This window comes from Morone saxatilis, unplaced genomic scaffold (assembly GCF_004916995.1).
Source record: "Morone saxatilis isolate NCDOM2014 unplaced genomic scaffold, NCSU_SB_2.0 Contig10, whole genome shotgun sequence".
Lineage (NCBI taxonomy): Eukaryota > Metazoa > Chordata > Actinopteri > Moronidae > Morone > Morone saxatilis.
Window position 1 is genome coordinate 8464884 of NW_023339652.1, and position 7316 is coordinate 8472199.

Consider the following 7316-nt stretch of genomic DNA (forward strand, 5'->3'; position numbering starts at 1 on the left):
CACACACCCACCTACACACACACACACACACACACCTCTGAGCCAGACAGATAAAGCTGTTTAATATAAAGAGCCTGGCCTAATGGCATCTTCAGGGGCAGCACTTGCATCACATATGCTAGATAAACAGCCTAATAAGCCTGCCACACCATCCCACCATTAGATAGCTCTGCCAAGGAATTGTTTGTTTTTTGTGTGCGTGTGAGATAGAGAGATGAAGGAAGTTGGTGGCACAGCTCTTGACAGCTGCTAAAATTGCGTGGTGGAGTGTGAGGCACCAAAAGTCACAGCAGAGAGAAACAGCTGCTACTTGTTTTCCCGCAGGGCCAGATTGATGCAGCCGATCACCATCTATTCTAGTGTGTTTGTGTGTGTGTGTGTGAGAGAGAGAAATATAGGATTAATGGAGGTTGTTGGAAATCATAAGTGCTAATAGCCCTAATTTAATTTAAATGTTTATGGAACATTGATTGACGAAATCAGGCTCTCTCCCTGCCCCATGCTGTTTTTCAGCAATATATTTTTAAGAGATCGTTTTATCTCATATGGCTACCTGTGCAAAGTCTCAGCAGCAGTGTTACTGTGTAATTTTCCGCTCAGCCGGTGTTCTTGCATTGGTACTATGTAAAGGGCATGGCTCAGAGATTTCTAGACTTGAGGGCAGCCACTCTGCAATTTCTGTGTCTTTGTATATGGGCTTATATGAGAGACAGAGATTTTGTGAGTGTGTCTTTGTGTGTGTATGTGTGTGTATGTGTCCACAAACGGGAGTAACAGGGTCATGGCCAGTGGGCCAGGTAATGACTCTCCCACCAGCCCCTCCATGCGGATTTCTGCTCTGTGGACCACCACTCCTAATGATAGCACAAGGAGGCACACTGACTGTGCATGTGTGTCTTTGTTTGTGTGTGTCCAGCTGTGTTTATGTGTGTCTGTGGTCACATGTATGAGTGAGAGATGTAGCCAGGTTGAATGTAGATCTGTGTGATTTCACTGAATCCCTGTGACACAGCTCCTGCTCTACAGTACCTTATAGAGCCTCAGGCTATTAGTATCTATAGGATTCCATATAGTGTCTGATGATGCATAGGTAGTATGGATATGGGTTTCAGCTGGACTACAGAGTCCCCGTTTGTTGTGCATTGATTTACCTTAAACAGCACTGTAAAGGCAGAAACCTAGTTGTATTAATACTTGTAATTTCACTGCAGGGGAGGATTTGTTTTCTTGTTTGTGCGTAGAATTATGCATGCACGTATTTATGAATGAGTTTTCGTATTTTTAGTGTGTATATGTACATGTATACACTCTTTGAATTACACTTATGTGTCTGATACTTTCTGTGTGGGTGTTCACATGTTTGTTTCCTCCAGTGACATGAGCATTTGATAGAGCTGAGGATGGCTGGACCTCGGCTTTGTGAGAATTTAATAGCTTTCATTTCCCAGACTGCTTGACCTTCTCCATGCCTCACATTAGATATGCATTACACCTGAAGTCTCACATGGCCAGATACATCTGCACCCTCTCTTTAGTATATTCTCTCTCTACGCTCCCCTGAGCCCTGCAACCTGCGCCCCACTGATACTCAACTAGTTCAGCCACAAGGCCTCAAGCCTGGAATGGTACTATGCCCCCATGCCTTTAAAATACCAAAGAATGCTGTATGTTTGATTCTGACTTTGGCCCTTGTGATTATTTTTAATGTCATGACATTGTGTTGCATGAAACCCTGTACGTCATAACTCTTTTTAAAGTTTCTACTTCTAAATTCTGGTGTTATTCTGTTTTCAGTTAACTGACAAAGTTCTGCTCTTGGAGTTCTTGTTCTCTTTGTTCTCCCTGTTCTTTTTATGTAGTTTTCATTCATTCACAGGGTACGTCTCATTATGCTGGTGCACATTTCAAACCCAAACTGTGAATCAAAGAATAAGTGGTTGTCAGCTATGCTCATTTTTAAGTTAAAGGTTACTTTTTGAGGTTACTGTAATTTAGACCTATTTGAATTCCTCCCTTTGTGTTGATTATGGGTATTTTTTGATAAGTGGGCACATACTGCACTGAATAATGTATAATAAATATGTATTCTAAACATTTTCGTCAATTAAATCATCAAAAGAGCTAAATGATGATGAATATTGTGAGATGAAATATATTATCCACAATACCATCTAGCCTTGAATGGCCATGACAGCCTCATCAGCAACAATTGCAGAGGCTAAAAATCCTTCTCTGCCCTCTTCTCAGTCTCACTCTAATTGTGTCACCTTATCAAAGGCTGGGAGAAACAAGAGTGCAGATTAGTTTCCATTCAGGGCCAATCTAATCCTTTCAGCTCGCTCTCTCATAATGTATCATTGCCAGTCAGTCAAACAGCTCTGCACAACAGTGGTGTTTACCAACCAAATGAATAGATGTTGGACATCTAATTCTCCACAAAAAAGATAGCCCCAGTCAGGCTTTTTATGACTGTTATTTGAAATCTAAATCGCTTTGATTTCTGGGGTTCTCTAAATGGTCTATTCTTTGATGTTTACACAGGGTGGGATTGTTTCATATTGTTATAAACGATGCAATCTTTTTTTCTTTCAAGGTCTGTCTGGATAGTAATTGAAAACAATTATCCAGTGCTTTACTCTGATAATACCCACCTCTTACATCAGCGAAACCATGTACGGCATTATCTTTAATATCCTTTCACGGAAGCCCCAAATCAGCCAGAGCAGCTACATAAATTCCCCTTCACAGTTGTGTGGACATTCGGGTTAATCCAAATCAATAGGTGTACATGTTTTACACATTGGTGAGAGATTCAGTAAGGATGCAAAACCACTTCTTACCTGAAAACGAATATATGTTAGCTGCTGTCACACACTAGCATCTCAGTAGGGTTTTCTGCTGGTATATACACAAGAATGAACATAAACTTGGGGGTACACCAGGAAAGAAATCACATAAAAGTAGTTTAAATATTTGAAGAAGTGTTTCCTCACAATGAAACAATGTGAAGGGGTTGCATTGGTATGTACATTTTCAAGATGAAATACAAACCAAAAAGTCCATTTGAAACCTTCTCAAATTCCAAAACACTGAAACATCCTGTATGACAGTGACTTTCTCCTGTCTCAACCTTTGCGAATGAGTGTTGGCGAATGACATTGCAAAGTGTAACAGAAAGAATTGACTTTTTTTTATTTTTATCGGAGCATCCTGTGTTTTGTTGGTGTAGCCCTCTGTGCACTTGCAATGGTCTTATTGAATTGAATGAGAAAACCCTGCGTGTTTTTGCAGCAGTGCCATTGTCCAACCCTTAGGGAGATAGAGAGGTGCAGAGAGAAGGAAAAAGTCTTCTGCTGAGTCACAGTCTCTGCATGGCTCGTGTCTGAGATGTCAAAGCTAATAATTCAACCTGTTGGCTGTTTCATCCTGCCCAGCAAATCTGTGACCTTCTGACTCTGAGAAAGAGATGTAACTTACAGTCCCTGCAGGACTGTATGACATCACGATGGATAAACAGAGGCCATCCAGGTGCCTGCAATACAATTCACTGGATGCACTGCAACCTCTATTTATAACTAATATGACATTTTCGAGTTGGTAAAGTTTGTGAAGGAAAGTAAAATGTATACAGTAAAAGCTGGCAGTGTAAAGGCTAGAGGGTTGTGTTCATACAAGGAGATGATATCATGATACATAACCATTATAGATGGTTTGCGACTGGTCTTTTCTTCAGATTGATGCTCTTTGGTGCAGTTGAGTGTGGGTGTTTGTTTTTTAATAACATTTTTCATATTTACTGTTCATTTGCATAACAAGCTCAACAAATTGGCCTCTGTCCACTTCTTAGAACTAGTGGTATACCCTCTAATCATTATATATTAACAGGCCCCAGTCCAGTTACGCCAGGTCTAGTTGTTGCACTCATCAACTCACACTGCCTCATTATGTCTTTTTGGCTTGTAACTATATTAAGATACATTATAAAACTCTGCAGGTCATAAAACACGTAGGCTGCAAATCCTCACAGAAGTAATTATTTCTCATAAACATTGTACACTGTGACTCACACGCATAAAAACCAAACCTAAAAATGTTATTTGATGTGAGACTGACATTAACAAGTCTTTGCATCATGTCTTGCTTACTCTGATTCCTTCTGGCACTGATTCCCTGCATCATCAGCCTTCCGTCCCTCACTCGCTCCACTCGTTATTCACATCAGCTAGTGTCTTAGAGAGATGTCATAAACCTGGGTCATATAGATAGCCGAAGTAAAACTGAGTCTGTGTCCAAAATGATTCCCTCTCATTCACTACTCCCTATATAATGGACACTCAATAGTGAGCAGTAAATTGAGATCTTGAATATTTACTAATCATCATCATTTTGCATTATCATTGACAGGTATAAAGTCAACAGTAATTTCTGCATCTATAAAATGCAGCACATTCCATTGTGGGATCAGCAGAATGTAGTGTAGACTACTTTTTTAGTTCCATTGCAGAATTTATGAGGGCACTATAAATTTACACACTGTGGTCACTCAAATAAAATGTCAGACTGTAAATGTAGTGCACTCTGTGGCAAATTGGCCTTATTCAAAATCCAGCCTTTCTCAGATCCTTTCTTAACAGTGTGTTGTGTGGATTGCATCACATGTCTCAATAAAGACCAAAAAAGCAATCTAATATCATTGTTTATTCACTTTTAAGCAGCCTTTAACAGCATTCGCAGGCTAAATGTCACGGCTCACCAAGAGAAGCGAGTCCATGGGCGAGTTGAGGGGTTGGGGTTAGTTCAGACAAGTCTGTAATAACAGCAGGACAGAATGGTGAAGAAGACAGCAGAGATTTGGGCTAGAAAGTTGGAAAAATGAGAGAGAGCTTTGGTGAATTTTATGGGTATGGACTAATGGAGCTGTAGGGTTTTTCTGTGCTTACAAAGTAATTATTAAACTTTGTTAAAATCACAAAGGTTCCAGGGTCTAACTGCTGTAGTGGATGCAGATTTGTCTCCAAGTATGGACATTAAACCCCACAAACAAAAAGACGAATGAAAGAAATGCTGAATGGGAGATTGCATTGAGTTACAGAAACGAGTGGAATAGAGGCTAGCCTGGACACGGCTCAGTGAGGTATAAGGAGGATTTATCACCCTTGAGCACGTCCCTCATAAATCAAAATACTAAGGATAGCTGTCTGGTTCGCCCACTGACTTCCCCGTGTGACAACCATAAACGTAACTGCACAGAAATTAAACATCAAATAGTTACATAGTACATTTGTATTGTGTTTGTACTGTATACTGCACTTTTACATGGAAAGCTGTGGATAAAATAATAGAAGCACAACAATTTCCTTTTCATGTAACTGTATGTGTCACCTGTAAGAGGTCTGGTGTTCCCTGTCTTCAAATTTTCAAGCAACAAGTGTATAGCTGATCAAAATGATCTGTGCTTGATTTGTATGTGGGAAGGTGCACATCATCCTATGCCAAAACATGGCCAAACCCCACTGGCAAAGACAGGATAATAAACTACACACATCTAGAACCTGGGCAATTACCACTGAATTAGAATTAACTGCATCTCATTACACATTGTCAACACAGACTGTAAGTTGAGAAATATTGGTTCATGGCTGAAGGCTTTTCTTGAAGTATATCTCCCTATACACATTATTGGTCTTGTATGACATAACTTGATTGAAGCTAATCCAAGGGCAACTGAGTGCCTTATTCCTTTATTATATGCTTAATATTAATTTATTGTTATCACTGTCCATTATTTTACCCTTGTAATTTCTTTATATCAGTGTCTTATACTGCTCTTAACATCCTTAAGAAATCAATAAAATGCTGCTGTTTATAAAGATATTGAAGAGAACAGCTTATAGATGCATATTTATGGTGTGTGTATCTGTGTGTGTTGGAGAGGGTGAGATAGGGAGAAATTGATTGAATGGCATAAACCTCTATTCATCCATTTATTATTCAATTATAATGATTCAGTCACTCATAGTGATGATTCACTGAGAGAGATTGTGCCAGTAGACGCTAATAATGCTAGTCTTTTTGGCATGAAATTGCATTTTTTTTTTTTTTTTTTACCAAAACAGTGACACTGTCAAGGAACAAGCACAACGAGCAACGTCACTATACAAATACTTGCACGCAAAAAAACACATACAAGACAAGCACGTAAAGAAAACATCCTATTGAGCATCTTTTTACAGTGTTATTCTTCCATGTGTGTAAACAGCAGACCTGTGGGTATGCAGGAAGCACAGTAAATGTATATGTTTATATGGATATTTGTAGGTGAAAGTGTGTATTTCTGGGTGTCTGTGTGTGCTCTTTGCCTGGGGGTGCTTATGTGATGTGGTCTTATTAAATCAGTGCTAGAAAAGGAGGAACAGACAGGAGTGATAGAGAAACACAAAGGAAGCCGAAGCGATTAAACCCCTACTCAAACCGGCTTAGCAGTGAAAGCTTCACAGAAAGCCAACAATGGTTGCCTTCCTTTTAAATCTTCCTTCTCTTTTTCTTTCTTTTTTTTCCACACTCTCTCCTGCACTATTTACCCCTCCCCCTGTTCTCTCCCTCTCTAAAACAGATTATTTCTTTTCTCTTTCTTTATGTCTGTCTTCTTTGCGGCACGTTAGGCCGCTTAATTTTACAATACTCATGTCAGGTCAAAACCCACCCTCCCTCAATCTCTCAAATTCAGGATAAAAAAAAGCTTCTTGCAGCATAAGGTATTACTGTATCTCAGACGTCAACCACCTCAAAAGTCTTCCTTTCATTCGTTCATTACGACCTCTTCCTTTCTTTTCATTCTTCTTTCTCTAAAGGAGTTTTAGGGCACTCTGGATTTGCCAGGTTGTTAATTGCACAGAAAGTTTTTGTCTGAATCAATTGGGAACTTGCATAAGTTTATGAGAGGATTAGATGAGAACAGGAGCGTGGGTGTGTGTTTGTAGAGAGGAGTAGAAGGTTGAGGTTATATTGTAAATGGGCCCGATTCTCACAGAATCATCATGTATCAAGAATTTTAAGCTTCACCAAAGTTTGTCCAGCTGTAATATTTAACCCATAAACTGTAAGTCTAAATTGAAGTGAACTGCAATTCCTTCCCACCAAACTATGTGGAGTTACCTTGCAGTATGTCAAGGGATAGTGTGTGAAACAGGAGCCAGTAAATTCCTCTTACAACACAAAGGGTCCAGTCCTCCAACTCCCTAAACCACTGTATTGGACTGGATTAGACCACCTGGTGTGGTATTAAGAGGCGCAGGAATCCATCCCTAACCCCCCCC

At 39.7% G+C, this 7316-nt stretch overlaps 1 protein-coding gene across 1 annotated transcript in view; it reads left to right on the top strand.

Moving 5' to 3' along the window:
• Positions 1 to 7316, top strand: part of plxna4 (plexin A4) — a gene marked incomplete in the record, with an annotated part of 222275 nt that overhangs the window by 145371 nt on the left and 69588 nt on the right.